A 23,502-nucleotide genomic window follows, 5' to 3' on the forward strand; every position below is an offset into this window, starting at 1 on the left:
GGGGCCCGTATTACGCCCGAATTTGAAAATTACTGTGACACTTTGCGGATATTGTTTGGCGGCAGTCCAAGTAGAGCGCATTGTCATTCTAATAAAGCTGGCCAGTAGCGCCATAATGATTATCTCGGCCCCGGGGGAATTATAAAGCATCGTACATTCCGCTATTAGCCGGCATGTTAGAAAACGCGGCCCAAGAATTTATTCAGCCCCATTGTCACGGGCCTCCTCTGCATGGGAAATTTTCCAATGATAAGATTTTATTAGCTGGCACCGCCGCCCCTAATGAAACTTATGAACTGAATTAATTATTGCTTGTCGCGCTTTGTGCTTGAAACTGATTTCGGAGGGTAATAAAAATAAGTTAGACCGGTGGTTTTCAAGCCTTTTCATTTTAAGGCATTCTATAGTGATATCATCATCATTTGTGGTACTACAACCCTTGATGGGTCTTGGCCTCCTTCAAAAATTTCCTTCATCTTGGACAATACAGCGCCGACACTCTCCAGTTGGTTTGACCAAGCATTCTCGATTCTTCTGTGGCGCAGTCCAGCCATCTCAATTTCGGCCGTCCAGGTCTTTTCTTGCTCTCGGGGGTTGCGTACATAACTCGCTTTGCTGGTATATCCCCCGATATTCTATGCTCGTGGTTAATTCAGCTTAATCTCTGCATGTTCATATTCCACGTGATTTTTTACAGCTCCTCAGTATACCTTGGCCTCCAAATACCACTTTCTTGAACATCCCCAAAGATTCTTCTCAAAACTCTCCATATTTCTCTCATCCTGTTTGGTGAGTGCCCAGCATCCTCCTATATACGTACTGGACACAGGAGAGTTTTATATAGGGTTGTTTTAGTACAGAAATATAACTAACCTTTAAATATGTATAATAACACATACGTGTTATATTTCTTTATAACCTGGAGCAAACATATTGCATATTATTACTAAAATTTTCAATAATAATTATGTTGAGACTCTTTTCTGAAAATTCTATCACAGTACTCAATACATAATGTACATACTTTTACGGTTGTTTGTTATCGTATTAGGTTTTTGGGTTGTCATAGTGTCTTTTCTCCTTTGTTTTGAACTTGTTGTGTAAGCAATTCTATTCTTAAGAGATAATGCATTGAAATGTAGTGCGGTGTAAGAATGTGATCACCGCTCTTAGCGCCGATTTAGTCGTAAAAAGCCTGCTTAATTCAATATCCGATCTGGTATATCTAGTCAATGCAACCGATACAGTACACTATCACCCCTGTTTCTACGATAAACAGACCCTTTTTCAACATATTTAGTGTGGCGTTTACATACATACACCCAACAGTAAAGTTCAATATATTATCTCTTCAGAATGGCAGTGCACGGTCGAAAATATCCGATAAAAAACGAGGAAGAACATAGAAAGACAATTTTAAAACATAGTACAATAATAAATATTTTTTTTTAAAATAAACAGTATCTGTGCACTAGCAAGACATAGGATTATTATATATTATACAACCTTAATTCAGTCCGGGAAAACATATGGAACTAACTCAAATTTAATTATTAATGCAAAATTATTTTGATACCAATAAAAATATTACAAATCATTTGGCTGAATACTCAATAATATACATAATCTACCACGTATTATTTGAGTGAATATATCCTTTATTGCTTTTTGTTTGAAATTAATTGTTGCCGATGGTCTCTTATTGTGATGATGTAGATTTAGTACGCCCGTGTTTGAATGAAGTATGAAGTAATAATTAATATTAATATTATGCAATATTCAATCATCCCTTTAGAAATTAAACGCAATGAAAATTATAAAAAAATAACACAATCATACTTTCAAGAGAATAGAAATAAAAAAGCTGATAAATAATGTGGGAATATAATATTTTCCACCATCATGTATAACTTATAATAACGACGCTCACGTAACGTCACTCAACCTACATAAAAATGCCATATAAATAGGATAATAATTACCGTTTATTATTGTATTTAAAATTCATTAAATTTCATAACTCGATATAAAAAAAATATTTATCACTTTTTGTGATATTATTGCTTTTGTATAATTGATAAAATATCCTTTTATTCTGTTTTTAGACTGTCGTCGTGTATATTACTTCTTCTTTTCTTGAGGTTTCAGACTCGTAACTGACGTCATTTTTTTAAAAGATAATTAATATTAAAACAATTTTAAAACAAATCTTTGACTCTCAGTTTTTGGATTCTGCAGGCATTTCAATGTTATAGATAGTGGGTATACCGACTTAATCATTATAAAATATTAACAGATACATGCTACATATTAGATTTCGAGACCAAAATACTGGGCTAAAGTATAGGGTAGGTACTTTTTGAGCTTGGTAAAATAGCGAATTGAAATACCCTGATAATATTGTACTACCCTATAAAACGTCATTGCCTCCAATACTTTTATAAAGAACCAATGCCATGTATGACATTTCGCTATTAGCTAACTATACACTAAGCTTTACACAGCTACAAGCTGATCGTAAATTTCTCAGAGCAGCGTTTGTATTCACATACCTAATATTACACTTACTTTATATGACAGTAGACTTGCGAGGCCGAAACTCCGAGAGAAAAGTATAGTAATTAAGAATAATATAGTAAACTAATAAAATACAATAACAGTGAACAGCTCTAGCAATATAATCAACTAATATATTATTACTAAGCCAAATTTCTAAGGTACAAAGTACAAATAGGTCTTAAGTACAAATCGCGTGTTTTAATAAAGTATAAATAATATATTGTATACCTACATACATTTTTATCGGTACTTTGTAGAATAGGAGATACGTACATGAAAGGTTCAATTCTGCGAAAAATGTATTATTGTGAAAATAGAATCGGTTGTATTCGTAACACGTTCAAGACTTGAGATGTATTAGCAAGAAAGATGGTCTAATAAGATACAAAAACTGACTTTCGCCAGTAAGGGGGCGTTAAATAAAAAAAATATATTTCCAATACATTTTGTATGCCTTGTATTATAAAACAGAGCTTAGCGTGCCATAAATTAACTTTACAAATGGTGTTATAGGGTTTCAAATACTTCTGGTTAGGTAAAATATGCGTATTTTAAGTTAAAAATAATCAGTTTATTTTATTACACATTGTGGATGTATATTTGTTTCAGGTTTTAAACTTGTGACTATACTGAATAGATGTTTCATTAAAATTCTTTAAGCTCTATGCAATAGCTTATCGTAACCAAGACAACACCGATTCATCATAATAATAATAATATATTCCACTCGTGTTGGTTATAATGGAACAAAGGCATAGAGGTAATATATTACATAGGTACTTTTCATAATAAATAATAGATATCAAATTAAAGTATTGAATTTATCTTTTGATAAATATTTTGGAATAAACATTTTGGCTAAGTTAATCAATTCAAGTTATTAAAGTTTATCTTGTGAAATCTGAATTCTTGTAACGAGAAGTAGAGCATTGATATATCTCTGAAGATAATGAAAGTGAAGTATAGCATTCCCGAGAGACGGTGAACGCTGAATTTCGCGGTGATAGTGCGTATTTCCTTTATGGATGAGTAATGATACAGTAATAAAACGAATTGTCAGGAAGTAATTTTTTGTACAAAGTTGGAAAGGAAGCCACTTACGATATTTTATCGCTCATGGAATAGGAGGTATTCTATATAATTTCGGCCTATACATCGTAAAAGCAACGCGGATTTGGGGGATAGATTAGGAACTTGGAAATAAAACGGCCATTTAAAATTCTTGTGATGGTTTTTATTTTTGTTTTTTTATTCGTCGGAAAAGAATAACTGTCACATTAACCTTATTAAAGTGGCTACTTAGAAACTTCCGAGTTTTACCTTCTAACAGGTAAGCCTGCGCTAGCTAATTTTAGAAGGTTTTTCAATGTAGGGCAGTTGTATCAAGGGTGCAATACCAATATTCATTTTCATATATTTTTCTAACATATGCTTAAACATTACAAAATTGTATGTAAATTATCATATTTATACCACACGGGAGATTCTTAATTCAGGGCTATTCGTCTCGCAATAATATATTAAAGCCGATTTATAATTAGATTAATAATTATACAATGATAGTCCGATTAGTTAGAAATAGATGAAATTATTTCAAAGTCGGTCATCTCCATTTTTTTTTTTGTTTTAATATTTTTGTTAATTCTAATTTTTTAAAATAAATACTTTTCACATATATATAAAATACCAAATACAGCTCCGTGTTAAATAGATTTAAACCGGTGGCGTTTTTTTTTTTTTTTAATAATTTAAATAACGTTAAACTCATTTTATGTTACTATTCGCATTTTTTAATAAAATTGTTAAAAAGAAAATATTCTTTTCACATTCCTTAATCTGCTTGATGGGTTTTTCTGATTATTTGGAAATGGCGGAATATGGTGGTTATCGAGTTTAAAGCAAACAGACTCATATCACGCATAAATAATGAATAGATAGCGACTAGCTAACTATGATAGATTTGCACAATTTATTGGTTTAGGACAGTTTTTTACATCCCTCTTTCAAAGCAGTCTATTTTTCACCTCCCCCTTAGTCAAGCACAAGCATAATTTTAATTAAGCATCTATTGCGCTCTCTATAAAAACCATGTGACTTACGCTGGTCAACTAAGACACGGCGCTGTAACGCGAAAGGTAAGAGAATTAAGTAATACTCACTGACAATGCGCGCAATGTAAAAGCGACTTGTGACGAGTGATTTTCAAATATTAACTTAATTACGTTTAGCTAGTTGCATATCCGCCGATCTATGTCATTGTCATGAATGTGGGTTATTATAAATTTGATTTTATTAATATTAATAATATTCTAATTTAGGGAGTAGGAGGATACTTGTGACACATCAATGTGCGCGACACACAAATTAAATACACTGCTCTAGGTACTATACGAAGCCCGATAGATAGCACCATATTTATTATTAAGGCAGTTTTTATAAACAATTATTCTTTGAGTTACTTCCAATTCCATCAATTAATAGTAATTAGTCTGACGACGGTCAGCTCAAAAACGTTAGTTCTAAACCAGGAGATAATACCTACTTATACATTTGTATTATTCTATTTAAAAAAGCATCAAAGTATTATAATAATAAATAAACACATAAAATTTTATAAATAAATCATTAGGTATTTATTTATTGCCTATATTTCATTTTTTAATTCTGTTTTAAATATGCTACGAGGGTGGGTCAATAATTCCTTAGAAAAAAGCATTAAAACAGTTTTTATTTTTGTATTTTTTTTTTATTTCTCAACATAATCTCCTTGGAGCTCAATACACTTGGTTAGACGTTTCTCATTTTTTTTTAAACCGACAGAAAAATAAGTTTTCGGAAGGTCCTCAAAATAAGCATTTGTCCGATCGATGACTTCTTCATTTGAAAAAAAACGTTGTCCACTTAGCCATTTTTTTAAGTTTGGGAAAAGGAAAAAGTCACTGGGGGCTAAATCTGGCGAATACGGTGGGTGGTCGACCAATTCGAACTTCAATTCTTCAATTTTAGCCATTGATCGTAAACATGTGTGAACACGGGCATTGTCCTGATGAAAGAGGATTTTTTTCCTGTTAAAATGAGGCCGTTTTTCTTCAATTTTGTTTTTTAGCTGGTCCAATAAAGATGCATAATAATCCCCTGTTATTGTTTTTCCTTTTTCCAAATAGTCAACGAAAATAATTTCACGTGCATCCCAAAATACAGTAGCCATAACCTTACCAGCTGATTTTACGGTTTTCACCTTCTTTGGACATGGTTTGCCTTCGCAATCCACTGCTTTGACTGTTCTTTCGTCTCGGGAGTATAGTGGTGTATCCATGTTTCATCTACAGTCACAAAGCGACGAAAAAAATCATCCGGATTGCGTTGCATAAGCGACAACAGGGCTTTAGAGGCCACCACCTTATTGCGTTTATTGTCGACTGTGAGCAAACGCGGCACCCATCTTGCAGAAATATTTTTCATACCCAATTTGTCATGTAAAATAGAAATGACGCTACCTTTTGAGATCCCTGTAACCTCAATTATCTCACTCAACTTTAATCTTCGGTCACTTAACACCGTATCGTGGATTGTATTGATCATTTCTGGTGTAGTCACCTCTACAAGACGTCCTGAGCGTGGTTCATCCTTTGTTGATGTACGACCACGTTTAAATTCATTTAACCAGTTATAAATAGTTGCAAGTGAAGGAGCAGATATGCCGTGAACTAAATCCAACTCATTTTTTATTTCCTTTGCTGTTAACCCTTTTATATTAAAATGTTTAATAACAGCTCTAAACTCAATTTTCTCCATTTTCCATTTTTCCATTTTCCACAAGCAATTTTTTTTTTTAATGTACGAGAAACACACAACAACCCGACCAATCTGATTGAAACTTCGCAGCATACCGAATCGGTAGTGCCGCTGCATGAAAACAAACCGCTTACAGTACTAGTCGCGCCACCTGTCGGCTTTTCTAAGGACTTATTGACCCACCCTCGTAATATAGAAAAAAGAAATATGCCAATTAAAAATCTCTAATACTGTTAAGAGCTCTGTACCAGCTTTTTCCCACTTAATACTTGTTTGGGGCAGAGATATACAAAGAAAATGTGGTCAGAATTATCATCGATGTCCGGTATCGGATATGGCACGATGAAAATAAGAAGAATACAGTGTTTAATTAATTACATATAAATTAAAAAATAAGAAGTAACAAACTTATATACTTTTTAATATTACAATAATTTATTTTAATGATAAATACTTCTTTCTCAGTGTTCTTTTGTGTCTAGACAAAAACAAAATATTGTTTATATTACATCGGAAAATGTAAGTATATGTTTGTCTGTGAAGTATTTTTAATGTTATTTATTTAATGTGGGTACAAGTACAGGAATAATACACTGTGTACATGGGGTATAATATCAACATTACTTTGAGTTGCCTTCACATGAAAAATTCACAAGCACTCATGCACTCACTGTATCCTTTTCCACATTACGACACATTAGTTACATATTATTATGCTCGTACGATTTAAGTCAAGCTACAAATTTATATGACAGGAATACTTTGTTTGATTGATATAACAAACATTAAACGATAATGTTTACGATAGCTGAAAAAATATTGATATTTTTTCCTAAATAACATCTAAAAGACACTTTTATGCCCTTCTGATAATATTATGTAGGGTTATTATGAATGACATCAAATTAGGGTTTACAATACCAAATGAATATATCCAAACCGGTATTAACACCGGTATTCGTTAAAATATATAGAAAAAAAGAAATACCTATCAATAAATATAACTATTAAAATCCACTTAAAACGTTATTTTATTACAACCTTAAATACATACCTACATTTATTATGTTAGCCTTTATAAATATGTGTAAATCATAATAGTGTAGAACTGCTGATTAAGAAACATACTATAAATCCGAGTGGAGGAAAATCTCTCTTAAATTCAACGCTTGTTCGATGTACTATCAACGTTTGATCAATATTTATAGAATAATTGGAAATACTTACCACGAATGTTTTGTGTAGGACAATACCATAAGTATATTTGACGGATTTTATTTTATGATTATTTGTCTTTTGTTTGTTTCAGTCAATATATTATTTATGTTTTGGCATCATGCAAGTTATACACTAAATTTAATATACAATAATATATTAGTAAATAATGAACAAATAACATTAAATTCATTTTCGGAAAACATACACGTGTATGCTTTCTTAATACCGAAAATACCCGTATTTTTGAAACCGGTATTTTGGTATCGATAAATAATTAAATAAAGATTTTGAAATACTGGTATTGCAATCCCTACATGAAATACATAAAATAATATGTCACAATGTATACATATAATATAATAATATATTGACTAAATTATACGCGTAGATATTAAAATATTATTAAGTGCATATACATAATACATTACAACGCAGCATACATTAAAATATAGTTTTACAATTTGTAGTCCATATGGAATACTTCGAATAAAGTGAGATGTCCAAATATAAACGTGTATGAAGAAATATTATAAATCATTCGTTGAACCCATATATTTTAAAAAGCGAGAATACACGTGTCTTGTCTTGCAAATAGTAGATCGATAAAGCAAATTTTTAAAAGTAGCAATATGCCTGAAATGCATAAACCGGTCTTGTAGCTCGGTTCAAGTCCGACAGGGGGGGACAATCTACATTGTTGGTTTATTATATAAAATGAATAAAAAAGAATTATGTATTGATGTACGGAAACTTTTCAAGTTAGAAAACCTTATTAAATTATAAATATAACGTAACAATACTGCATTCAGAAAACTTCAATTAAATGTACCTACTTTAAAAAACTGTGCATTGTTTCGTAAAAAAACTGACTAATAAATAAATAAATGCTAAATTTGGATTTATTAAAAATCTTGTACTGATCTGAACTGTATAGCTTACATAGTAGTAAAACAGTAGTGTAGTAATAGCTGTGAAACAACCACAGAAACACCCAAACTTTGAAAAAATCACATAGCTATATTGTGATCTTATCGGGAATCGAATCCGGAGCCTTCGGATCAGTCAATGGACTACAATTACCGTTCTTTGCTCTCTCTCTCTTCCTCTGCCTCACACATAAAAATATTCTATATTCAAAAATAAAAGGTAAAAATAATTAAACCATCATCATTATCAACATCAAACGGGTTCAATCCACTGCTAGATGAAGGCCACCCATTGCGCCCCCCACTCTACTCGGATCTCACTTCTTTGCTGCCACGTGCATCCACCGAAATTTATGATTTCTTCTCTCCAGCGGGTTTTATGGCATCCTTGTAGTCGTTCAGTTCCCTCTGCATACCAATGTATGACGGCATTTATCTGGCGTTATATAGTCCATTTCCATTTCATCTGCTTACCGATTTCTATCACATCGTATAGTCGTCTGCTTACTTATCTGTTGGTTTCTGCAGTGGTCTTTCAACTAATATGCAATTTTCTCAGTCCACCTTTCACTTGCGTACAGGTAGCACATATTGGGTGAACACTTTATGTTTAAGGCGATTGGGCTCGTATGTTTCTCTTTCAACAAAAACATGTATTTTTCATATACTGTTAAAGGTAGTAAAAAATATTTCTTTAAAACTCTATGCGTAGTATCTACTCTTCTGCCCTTATTTCTATAAACCTATTTATATACTTTTTTAATTACATTGATTTATAAAATACACGACAAACACACAGATCTGGTTTCAAATTTTGTCGAAACGGTTCTTGCACCAAGACTTACACAAGGCTTAATATTAATTTTATAGATATATATATATAATATATAGTGTAATAAAAAAATATGGAAAATAATATGCCGTGTTGATTGATTAGAGTACTTATAGTACAAACAGCTGAAATGGAGATGGGCGGGGCACATTTCTCACCGAAAAGACGGCCGCTGGACAAATGCCGTCATCCAGTGGTACCCAAGAGGCACGAAACGGCCACAGGGTCGCCCTAAAAGCCGCTGGTTTGACGAACTGGTAAAGTTCGGCGGAAATACGTGACAGCGAATGACACAGGACCAAGAGAGTTGGAAAAAGTTTGGGGAGGCCTTCATCCAGCAGTGGATTGACTCCGGCTGATGATGATAGTACTTTTTTGATATTTGGAAAAATAAAGATTTTTTTGCCACTTTAATTTTAGTAAGATTGGCCGAGGTTGACACAAAGAAAAATGTGTTTTTATTGTACCCACTTAATGTAATATTTTTTATTGTAATAAAAAATTCGTTTCAATAAAGAAAAAAAACACTTTTGGAGATACTATTCGCTTTATGCCAGCTTGGATATGCAATGAAAATAATACTGAATTATTGACATTTCACAAAATATAAATTCATACCAGTGTATTCATATAAGTCAACTGAGTTTCTAGGTATCCGAGTCGAGCAACAAAATATTCATAATATTTTATCAGTAAATATTGAACATTTTAGCGATATAGTTATGTATCATGTAGAGCCATATCTACTCCAAATTATCCGACGCTGAAATTATTCTGAGTTAAAAGCTTTTCTGACTATGAACGTAAATCCGAAAAACATGTAAGCCAGTCAAGAGAGCTTTCGACTACTCTGTAGATACATGATTGGGATCGCAACAGGCTCGGAGAAAATTCCTTTCGTCCGCTTGTTGTTTCGATCCTCGCCGTTCAGTTTTACGAGGGATGCTTGCCACAGTAACAACATCATACGGACAATCCGTTACAGCGGGTTTCGGCTTTGTCATATTTTACGTCCTAAACAAGGATACATCTGCCGTTGTATTGAAGTAAGTGTAAAAGGCTTAAAGCATCCTTTAGTAGCCTTCCAAGCAAAAAAAATGGAAAAAATTACAGCGCATCTCGTCTTCAAATAATAAAACTAAACGACATTAACAAGCGGTGTGGTTTATTTGTATATATTTATACATTTAATTTATCAATTAATTAGATTGAATCTTTTTCAGGCACACGACAGACATACTTTAATATATATTTTCATATAATATTATTAAATAACAAAATAGTTTTACGTACAATCATCTAAACTAGAAACGAACTTCTCCTGCAGCTCCTTGCCGAAGATTGAGTATTAACACGATTAGGTAGTCAGTTAAGTTAATAATTTAGATATATTGATCTAATAAACTGTTTATAAAGAGATGTAATGGTCTAAAAATATAATTTAACTGCTTTCGTTTCTTAAGTTTCTAGTTTAAAAAATACTATTTATACTAAACTTTTTTTCATAATAAATAAATAAAAAAATAAAAAAAGCCTTTTTATTTCTTACAGATAAAAAATAAATGATAGTGAATTGACTATATCTAATGTATATAACCTATAATTATATCTGTTATGTATATATATATATATATATATATATATATATATCTATGTATGTTTTTTTATATTTTATCTAAGTGTATTTTTATATTTTTGTATAATACATATATATATATTAAGATTTTTATTTTGTATATAATACTGATAAATAATGTTTATATATTTAAACAGTGTTATGTAACATTTATATAGTATATATTTTTGTATTTGTAACTTAAATAATATTTTGGCTTGTTTGTTTGTCTGGCTTGTTAGAACCCCTCTTCAGGTGAAGTCCTCCTCCAAAGAAAGAAGTCCCACTGAACTCTGGGATAGATGCAAGGTTTGTTGTATTGCGTGGTTGTATTTTCCTTTTGAGGGTTTTGGTCGTGATCTTCCTCGGTGACCAGCCGTATTGGAAGATGGTTTTTGTTTCTTGTTAGAATATGTTCATCTATGAGATCTTCGTTTTGGTTGCTATGTATTCTTGTCTTTGTTGACTTGGTTGTTTGTTATTATGTTAGTATTTTTGTTGACTAAGAAGTTCAGCATACCCGGTTTCGGGGCTCCTTCTGATAGGCTATTTGATTTTCGAAACGATATCGGTGGTTGGAGCGTTTGGTTTTTTTTGTTCTTTTCGGTGGCTTGAATGTTTCTATCGTTCTGTGGAAGGGAGTTATTTTCAGGTGATGTAGGAAGTGTTCTTTTATTGTTAGGTTTTACTATGATCAGTTTATCATATTTTATTCTGACTGATTGCCTTTCTCTATCTCTAGGATCATTTGCTGTTGTAATTCTTTTCTTTTTTCTAGAATTTACTGTGGGTAGTTCTCCTTCATATAATATTGAGTGTCTTTCAGCGCTCCCTTTTGTTTAAATATGTTTATCTTGAGACCGAGATTAGTGAAAGTTACTATTATTGGTCGAGATCTTTCACCTTTTTTTCTAATTCTCTATACTTTTTGAATGTCTATATGGTCTAATCTAATAGAAAAACAATCTCCTATCCACTTGACGATGTTGTTTTACAGTTCCTCGTACGAAGATTCTTTTTCCTCGATGCCAAAGAATACTTTAATTCTTTTTCTTATCTGTTTGTCCAAAAAGTATAATCGTTTTTCTTGAATTTTAGCATTTTCCGTAAATTTTCCAAGTTTTTCTTCCCATACTAATTTTCGTCAATATTTTGTTTATGTTCTCAGTTACTTGATCTGTTACACTTTGCCCACTTTTGCGGATCATTATTTTGTGTTCGTCGAGCTCTTTTTGTATATAACGAAGTGCGTTCAAAACTTCTTCCATAATTAAAAAGAAAAAAATTGAAACTATTTTTCATACTTTTTTAAAAACTTGATACCTAACTAGAATTAAAATAAATAATTTAGCTCTCATTCATGTTTCATTTAAACTATTTCAATGATTACGTATAGATCATACCACACAGTATTACATGAGTGACACACTTTAATATGTATGTTTTGTTGTCAAAACAAAGCAAAAGAGCGAAAATGACTGTCATCATTTACTCAATCATAACTATATCAGTAGAGTATGTTATGATTTGTTAATTACGACAGTATCTCTTGTAAAAGATGTACTGTATTTTTATAAATTAGAAGGACAATAATACATCCTCACTCACTCATCGAGTCCGTCACGAGACGCACTACTATTGTCACGAGTCCTTCACTCGTCATAGTCCACCGTCATTCCACCCGAGTTTAGTCTCTCAGTTCATAAATATTATCAATCTCTTGATCACATCGATCTCACCATTACCCGCAGTTATAATCTCATGCTGTCATCTTTATTAAAGTATTATCGTACTTTGTTATCAACAATTAACTCTCTCCTCGAAACCTCTAAACAACGACTTTATCCTCCTCTACATCATCGTCGCCAAACTTATATTATTTTTCATTAGTTTCTATAGATTGATATAAATAAACAAAATATTTATATTTTAATAATTTCCCTTAAACCAGACAATATTGTGAAATATAATATAAACAAAAGCACGTAAAGATTTTATTAACAGTGTCTTTTACAAAATTTTAATGTATGTCAACAGATTGAGTAATATTTTAATAATTATTATATTATCATCTATCACAGAAAATAATATTATACTTGTAACATCTTTGTAAGTGGCTACCTAATACTCGTATAATAAGACATTAGGTACTCGAATAAATTGTTGAATGTACAAATATGTTAAGCTTGTTCTCCTAGCATGCACGCTTTTATATTTTATATTCACATCGTAAAACGTTCGTAAAATAGATATAGTGATAAAAACTCAATGTCGTTTGCCAAAAATAGAAAATGCTCAAAAGTAGACAAAAACTCTTTATACACACAAATCGAAATTTACGACGGGCCAGCGCCTGTTTTTGTTTTTGCAGGCAAATGTAGCAACATGTTGCTGTCGAACATTCGAGTTGTGTTGTTGGAAAATTGTGACGCATTCTCAACATGGAGTTGTGTAGTTTTTTTTTCAAAACAACAACGTCGAATAAAAACTTACCTTAGTTTCGAACATATTGCAACTTCCGGTTTTCATAATTTAGAATTGAAAGAACAACTTCATTTTATGTCATTTTCGACGTTTCGAATACGGCCTCCTTATCTAGAAACAGTGAACGAATTGGTAATACCTATATGTGTGGGTCTCTTCTATACATAACTCGACTGTCGGTGACTATAGAGGGTAGTTTATTATATTTATGTATTTAAATAATATAATTGTTACAATAAGTTAGCCGTATCAATTGTCAAAACTGTCTATCTCGCTCTAAAAGTTAACACAGCCAAGAGAGAACCTGTTAAAACATACCACTGTTTGACAGTTTAGAGTTTAAATGGTTAACTTATTTTTAACAATTAACTGCCTTAATACATACATATGATAAACTACTGCCGATAACCGCCGTGTGTGTAGAATATACACTCTGGGATCGACCATTAGTGAAAATGGCGGATATGAAGTAGACATACGAATGCACACACATATTGTAAAAAATGCAATTATACGTCTTATATGGAATTGTCAAGGATTTTTAAATGCCACGAAAATGATGATCGTGTTCTTTATATTTTTGTACAGTCTTGGAGCCTGATATAATTTTTTATCCTAAATATTTCACTAAAATAATGTCGACATAAATTATACTGATGGTTTTATAAATGCGTTTTAAAATTAATAAATGTAAAAAATCTTAACACCACTTCACAGTTATGTACTGAAATATGACTATATTCTAAAACATTAAAGCGAGAGGTTTAAAAGAATACTATTTAATGTAATAAAAATACTTTATGCAGTCATCAAATGTTTAAAATAAATATAAAGGATAATAAGGCTTCAAAATTATATAAATAGATTATCTACAACGTTTAAGGAATGTCCAGGATCGTGCTTTGAAAATAGAAAAAAAGCTCCATTTTGACCCACGCTGAGCACGTCCGCCCTTAAGGGATAGTAAAATTGTCGTATAATTGAATATGTATTATGTTGGAAGCTAAGTATTATCATAGTCATTATTTAGAATATAAGTACCTACTCCAGAATACGTAATAAGAAAATAGTTTGTTTTTAAAAAGCTGTATAATATAATAAATACAAATTTGAAGTAAAGTTACTAATTTCAAAGTCCATTAACTCCATATGCTATAACAATATATATTTATCTTGATTTATATATCTGTCTGTAACGCAGCACAGCATAGTACATAATATACACAGACATACACTCTCTCTCTCTGTCTGCCAAATGTATACATAGCCAATACTCAGCTGTCTCTCTCTGACGCACGTTAATTTGCATGTAAATCTGTTTGCGTCTTTGTTGCGTGATCGCATAAATATTACACATACGTTGCATCCCTCTCATGCGCGCTGCACGTAATCAATTATTTACTAACATAAATTTCGCTCACAAGCTTCTTAACCCATTCACCGTATTATATAAATTAACAAAAAGCTATTTTAAGACAATACCAATAAAACTTACGTAAAATACACCGACTATATGTTAATATACACTTGGAAATCTATATTGGTATTCCAATCGACGCGTTATTTAGCTATGAATATTGTTACTCTCTATTATTTTGCATAAACAGCTAATAAAAAATTATATTATTGTCAGCTAAATAGTAAGTACGCGCATTGAGAAAAATGTTGACATTTAAGATTCCAAATTCTCTTTTTGCAAACGTCTTAGTAAAGAATTAAGAAAAAAAATATAAAAATAAAATTACCTAAGCGTCGGTAATCTTAAACAAAATTATAGGTCTTTAAAGGTAGTCCGAGACATATTAAAAACATTAGTGACTGATTAATTTAACCGAGTTGCAATTCAACACTGGATTATTTTACCAAAAAATAGAGCTGTATTTGATAGTTATGAATATACATACTATGGAAAAACGTTTAGAGAGCCAGAGAGGCAGAATTAAGAAATATATTAAAATATAGAGATGGTAACCAACTTTGTTTATCATAATGGTTTTAACAATGCATACCGCATATTATGTTGGCCCAGCATGATTTTGATTGTTTGATGCTTAGTAGGTACGAATTTATCCAGATACATTCCGTTCCTGTTACACTAATAATACTAATTATAACGTTGAAGATAAATTCTTTCAGAAGATTATGAATTTTGTCAACTGGTGGTCAAAGTGGCTGATAAAGTAATCAATGACAATCTTTATGTCCATTCTTCATTTGATAAATTATTACATTTTTATAATTTATGAAAAATAATTATAAACCAGTATTCATGGATATATAATATTTAAATTCGATACAATATCTCCAGATATGAATTTTTTACAATATAAAAAAGTGAATACGTAGGGGTTATGAAAATTTCTCAAAAAAATTTTTGAAATTTTCACGAAACCCAAAAAAATAATTTACTGTCTCAAACATTAGACTACCTTGCAGCAAAAACAAAATGTATATTTTTTTGCTGTCAAACTATTCGACAAGCAGTTTCATATTCTCACAGTGGCATTGAGAACGACTCGTTACTAGCAGATTATTCAACATTTACCTTGACTTTGTAAAATAATTGGTAAACATAGTAAACATACTGAATTTTTGTCACGAATATTGTATGATGATTTATTATTTCATCCACATTTTTTTAAAATACAATGACAGGAACACTTAACATATTATTGTTGGAGTATCAAATGAAAAATATAAATAAATTTCCTTTCAATTTTTGTTACTATCTACTGTAGACTGGAAGTACTTCGTCCAGAATAGCAATTCTTTTCGTTTGTAAGAATCAGTTCATCTAGCAGTTTTTTTTTCAGGCCACTATACTCAATGCTCTTATATCTAGATCTAGATTCTAAAAGGTAATATTCTAATATGCATATGGCGTAACATGTGTTACCTTCAGGTGTTCGTTAAATAATAATAACTCAGTTACAAAACTTTGTCAGTCATGAACACAGTTTTAATATTAGGTACACTAATATCGTGCTGTAATTATATACTACCTTGCACCCTTATAATGGTTATTTTAGTCAAAAGTGCTGCAACGAACGTTCATCCCTAAATAAATTACAATGTACGTGAGACTTCTTGTCCCTTAAATGTACCCGCTTACCTTTCAGGCGTTGCACAGGAGATTTTTGCGGTTTTCATGCCAGGAAATGATAAAAAGCTTTCACGGAAAAAAGCCTTGACGTATTATCTACCTAAATAATCTAATGCGGCTAACATCCGACATTCGCCGTGTTTCAAAATAAAGCATTATAGTTTTTTTTTTATATTTTCCACGTTCCTGACTATTTTTTTAGATCTTGAAATAAAATAGTCCTGCAGTACTGTTAAATAAAAAATTTGTATTCGAAAACATTAAGGTAAATTACAAACATGCATTCTTTTTTTTATTTTATGTCATCCCTATTCAACCGTATTCCTCTCCCATATACGATTTTATTAGAATAAATCTCAGTAAACTCAGTCAAAGTACACTTGAGTGCGTGGCACTTACAGTATTGAGTATCTGCTCTTCAGACATTCTCAAAAAAACTACCAATGCTTTACATTCAAACGTGGGACCTTGTAATACGCTTGATTTAGACCAAGTTTGGTGCGGGTGGTTTGGTTTGGAGTAATCCATGTTTGTATTGTACTCTCATGTGTTTGTGAGATATGTCACTTCATCAGAGTCCAAAGGACTTGACTTTAGACCATTGAGGAAAACCGATATCTTTGCCAAGCTCAGGATCCGTGAATAGATCCATCAGGTCACGGTGTTTGGCGTATAGGTATACCAAAAAGCTCTTCGTGTGGCTTGAATTTGTGTTACCGATGTCGCCAGAGAGTGCAACACTAGCACCATTGTGGTATAGCTTCATGGTTTTCATCACCTCATCTTCTCGATGCTACAGTGGGAAGGATGTAAAGTAAGTAATGTCATTTATAAATTATATTAGTTCTGGGTATCATATCCCAGAAAAAATACTAGGAGTTTTCAAAGTATTATTATTATCTGATACGGAGCACATGTGCATCCCTCTGTTATCTATAGCCAGCACGTGAGACCAATTGAGTTTGACACGCGTGCCGCCGCCGACACCTTTGTGATTAATAATAATTTTAACCACCCCTCGTGCTAATTGCTTCGGATATACACACTAGCCTCGGGTGAATCGCGTAGCTGGCCACTTCCGACCGCGCAATTCCTATGAGCTTTGAGTAATTTTTGCTCGGTTAACTGCACCATATTAATTATATAGCGGTATTCCGGTCCTATAACGCTTTTTTTATAAATTTGTATGATACACCTGAGAATCAATGCCGTTTTTTAAAGGAAAGATTTGCTAAGTTTTGGCAATGATTTTACTTACCGCATTTTACTAATTAATATAATCACCTGAATACTAAAGGTATATCAAACGATGTTATTATAATCACATAAATCATTGGTGTCAAACAATGCTCATAAAATCTCACATGGCATAAAAAAAATTGTACATAAAACAAAATAATGTTAAAAACCAAGAACCAGGTTTCATTCATTTGATGGTGATTCATGATCAGTTAAAGGAAAATGCATCTTTTTTCGTGTCTTTAATGTTAATGTATTTACGACGTTATTGTTTTAGTGGATTCCAGATTTCTGTTAAAATTGAATCAAAGTGAGAATAGACCCTTACATTATTAAAATATGATAGTTTATCTACAATAATCTGTTTTTAGTTAAATTGAACTTAATGCTTTCTGGCTCGGAGGTACAGGTATTTTTATTATCAAGTATTAATTATTGTAATTAATACAAATCTTGTAAATATTTCAACAGAAAATGTTATTGTTAAGCATATATTATAAAAAAAAACTGTATGCCATGTTCGATCCCACGTAGATCAAATAAGTCTCCCCAGGGTGGAGGTTGTATTAACAGATTTGATGATGTCTTTATTAGTATAAATTAGCCAAAATTGTAATTGGTACCCGATGTGGAAAATTGTGTACTTAATGACCTTCCATGAGGGGATCGGGTTCCGCATTTCGCATTTTCAAAAGTTGGTTATTTCCATTAGTATGTTGAAATAATAGTTAGTTAATTTTACCTTGTAGTTTCAATTATTGTTCCTCTTAAAATATAAAATGATAACACATCTATATATTGTGTTAGACGAATTATAATATTGTACTTATACGTCTCCAGTGAGCGAGCAAAAGATTTATTAATGATTAGACAACGTAACGCAATCTTAGAAGAATTTACCTAAGCTAACAGTAATATTGCAAGACCAAGAATATCAAAGAATATACTGTCAGATTTTTTTGCAGATATAATAGTATAATCTCCTTTTTTTTCTTTCACTCTGTCACGTCCCAACATTGGGGCATAGGGCAAGCACAAGTTGGCGCCACTTCCCTCGGTCCATCGCCAACTCCTGCGCCTCCCGCCATGTCAGACCTGCAGCACGTAGGTCGCTTTTGTAGCATCGCTGCAGGGTGAGGGAGGGGCGGCCACTGCGACGGAACCCTTGAGGCTGTGCCACAAGGGTACGAAGTGCATAATAGTATTATAATAGTCTACAAATATTTTAATATTTGCAAAAATGATAAAATAGTTAATTTTATTATTTTATCCGTTTAATAAATTTACTGAAATACTGAGTAAACTATGAATGAAATATTTTGATTGAAAAATCTTTAGGAATATTAAAACTTTGCTTTATAAAACACATATCATTGGGTGATTGCTTTGAATTTATCGTAGTGAAGGTATAACATTTTAAGCCAATCTTAAAGTGTCCAAGTTTTCGATGTCTTTATTGAAATAGTTGAAGTGTTTCAGTATAATTTTATCAATTAATATTAGGCCATAGTACCCATTATATTACAGATCCAATCAACTAGACGTTTTCAAAGTCTGAACAACTAATAATGTATCAAAGCCGTGAAAAGTTTAAACCAAATTTTGCCATAAATATACCTGGCGTCATTATACGCATTTGAAACTAATTATACTATGAAACTTGCATGGCAAAGTAGAAAACGCCTCTATTTTTGAGAGATAGAGAACATTTTATTATATAAATAGTAACTTAAAAAATATTATATTACACATTTCATATTGTAATCATTGTTTATATACATTAAGTTTTTTTTCGTTTTTAATGACTACACATTAATCTATTCGGATAGGTACGTAATTGAAACAAATTGAATCACATTAGCTACTTTATACATTTCAGATGATGGCAGTGAACTTAACATCCTCATGAGTGTGGTGGGGTTCCATTCAAACAACTTGGAGTCGCATGGAGATCAACGCTGTATTCTGTGAGGATCAAAATAGCGTTTGTTCAAAGAAAGCATTTTACACGCGTAGGGCTGTTAAACATGGCATATTATTAAAACTTCGAAGGTCTCGGCTGATAAGAGCTTAGAATCGTTATATTTGTTATCTTTACCGCGTTACAGACACTCAAGTTCGAGGGTCATATGTACCGGATGCGATACTCCGTACCCTTGTGGCACAAGATCAAGATTACCGTCACCTTGCAGTGGTGCTACAAAGCCAATTACGTGCTGCAGGTTGCACATGGTAGGAGGACGTTGTGATGGACCGAGGAATGTGACGCGATCTTGTCCTTACCCTATGCTCCAACACTAAGTCGTGACAGGGTGAAGTAAGTGAGAATAAATTTATATTTGCAATAATATCTGAATTTATATATTCATGACGGCCTTCAGAATATAATATAAATATTTTATGATATTATATTTACAATGACACTTAAAAATATTGAAAAATTACATATTATAAAGAAAACATCAAAATAAAGAGAGAATTAAAAGATCTAAATATAAAAATCTATAAAACACCGTTCCACAAAACTCACTATTACGAAAATTCAATATAACGGTATCCTAAGCAATGTGGGTTTGCGCCTTACGATTATGACCTTTTCATTGTATAAAAATTTCGTTTATTTATACAATTTTAATGGCACAATTAAACCCATGTATCTTTATATTGCGCCGTTGCTATTGCCTGCCAAGAAAACATTTCCCTTAAATTTTTGCAATACATTCTTGTATTATATGTTAAGTTCCGAAACTTACAAACTTTGGTACAAAATAGAGAAAATAAAATAAATAAACTTTTATATGGATTACACATTAGCTCATTGTTTGTATGACGTGCTTTCAATAATATTTTTGTAAAAAAAAATCTCACTTTTTGTAATATCATCGATTCAGTATCGTATTTATCTGCACCCATGGTGGCTTAGTTAGAAGAGCTGCCGTTACTGAAATTATGGATCACGTATTCAATTCAATGATGGGACAGAAAAAATAATGTTGTTTATAATATATTCATAGTGCAAGTACCCAATGGTTTAAGCAAACGACTCATAAAATACTGATAATATCACCTCAACCCATTGAATCCCATATAAGTCGTTTAGAGGCGAAAATATTAGAATCATATAATATTTTACCAGTTTAATAGAGATTTATAAAATGATTTTATTACTCGGTATTTGCCTTATACATAAATTATTGCCTAACGATATTTTTATCGAACATAACTTGAAAACATCACAGATATAAACCTACCTACCAGAAAATTTGAACCCGAATATCCACTGGTATCGCGCCAATATACTTCAACCAATTAAGCTACAGGCCTCCTACTTAATTACGATAATTTAAACTAGTAGTTCTTGCATAAAATGATTATCAAATTGCGTTATTATTGACTATCGGTTTTTGTGTTTTAAATCAATAAATATTAATTTTCTTAATTACTAACGGCCTGGCTCTCGCCAAATATTTAGTTAAAACGTCTACTTGACTACTTTTTATAACGCTAAAGTTTATCGCTCACTTGGTGTGCTTTTAATGAATACCAAGTGATTTAAGTAAGTAAGATTGAAGTATCATAAATTTCCACCACGTAATTGCTGAATCTCTTGAAAGAACTATTATTTTTATCTGAATGATATCATATTGATGTAGATAGGAACATAAGAGATATTTTTAAAGCCAACTAAATATAACTCAACTTATAAAAATAAAAGAAAACACTTCAAAATGCATTTCAGTTTGCGACTTAACTTGCACCACAAACTAAAGCAAAGTTCCGGGCTTAGTATATATGTTATAATAAAAACTATAAAAGATTATTGCTTCGCTTTATACAGAGCTGTGTAAACTTAAGAAGATTTTTGCCATGAGAAAAGTATAACAGTTCGCAGTTAGGAAATGCATAACAATTCTCGGCGGGAATAAGAGATATTTCTGTGACTAGAAAACCTACAGCCTTATTCTTATTCACCGACCCATTTACTATTTCGACACAACAACACAAAGAGAATATTTTTTTTTTAATTTGCAGAACGTCGCTTAGCAATTACACTATATTTATCGTAAATATGTAGTTTTTTTGTATATAATATATTATATTTAAATGAATATTGTTGACTGGAAATAATTACTAGGTGGTAGTACCACCTGTGAAAATTCTTAGATGTGGTTTAGTTCTGCAACAGAAATTGTTTTGATTAAAATCACATTTCGACTTCATAATTGCATTACCTTTCCGTCAATCTGTCACAAAATAATTGTAATATCGTTTACTAGACACTTTCTACACCCCTACTCGATAGCCCGTTTAATATCCTTTAAAATATTATGAGAGTATCCTATCATATCTTTTCTTTCACGACCTGATTAAAATAAACGATTTTCTTATAACTGTGTCAGTTTTTTTTCAAATTTACAATTTTCGTTTACGTGCATCTTTTCTTTCACAACACCCCACTTAATATGTCTTATATCTGTCTCGCTCTCCTGCATATTTACATATTGTTTCTCTCATACGTTATATATAAACCAAGACAAATAGATTAAGGTAATACATACCTAATTGATGGTAATACTTGATAGGTATTACAAAAAACAAACACTTTAATATTACGTTACTTATATCATTATTATTCGCAATTTTCCATGAGTTTTGATTTAAATCGTGATCAATTATTTAGGGATGTGCTTTATGATAAAATCGGTCTTCTATTAAATTAAAAATTTACAGAAAATAAAAATGTAACTTTCATTACAAATGTAACTATTTTCAAATGTAACTATCATTAAAATCAGGGAATAAAATATTTCAATCACTTTATCAGTACACATATTGTATGATAAATAATAATTATCAAAACACGTTCTTATAAACCAAAAATAGAAAATTGACGAAACGAAAATGATTAATAGATAAGCCGAATTGAGTTAACCGAAAACTTAAAAATATATAATTTAAGTAGTATTTTGAAAATATTATATAAATCAAAAAGAATTTCAACTTTGTATATACGTACGTATATATTGTCTTACCTAAACCCACGTTGTCAAAGTATAATATTGTAAACACAATAATTATTAATAATAATGTATAGGTATATTAATAATATAATAATATAGTTGTAATAATATTCTGATTTAATTTGTTTTCGTAGCAATATTACTATTAATATAGAATTACGTATTCTAAAATACTAAAGGTGCTCAAAGCGTTACTTATAAGTGTTACAGAAAATAAAAACTATTAAAAATGTTTAAAAAATTCTACACCAAACCAATATTTCTTTGATGGTGTTCACTCCCAATTATTGGCGGAAAGACATTTTATTAATTAAAATACAACACAAATTATTTGTGTAATAATCATCAGTAGGGCTATTCTAAATGGTTAACAAGGTAACACGTTTCCATTTTATTGCTCCAAAATAACATGAATATCACTCGGAGCAATTCCATAAATAAGGCGGTTATCTACAACAATTGTTAATATAGCACATTGATACATTTACATGATTCTAAATGCATCCGACCGGAATCATGTAAGACGTGTTAACTGTGTTACTCAACGATATTTGACAACTCGCTGTTATCGCAATTATGGGCGGTCGTCTTAAAAAATATCACGCCCGTTAGTTAACTTCCCGGGATAAATAACTACTTACCTGAATACGACATAATATTATCATAATTATTATTTATCACTTTTTTATTGATTTTGAAGTAAAGTGGCA

This window comes from Rhyacophila brunnea, unplaced genomic scaffold (assembly GCF_057557595.1).
Source record: "Rhyacophila brunnea isolate RB1 unplaced genomic scaffold, BYU_Rbru_1.0 scaffold_11, whole genome shotgun sequence".
Taxonomy (NCBI): domain Eukaryota; kingdom Metazoa; phylum Arthropoda; class Insecta; order Trichoptera; family Rhyacophilidae; genus Rhyacophila; species Rhyacophila brunnea.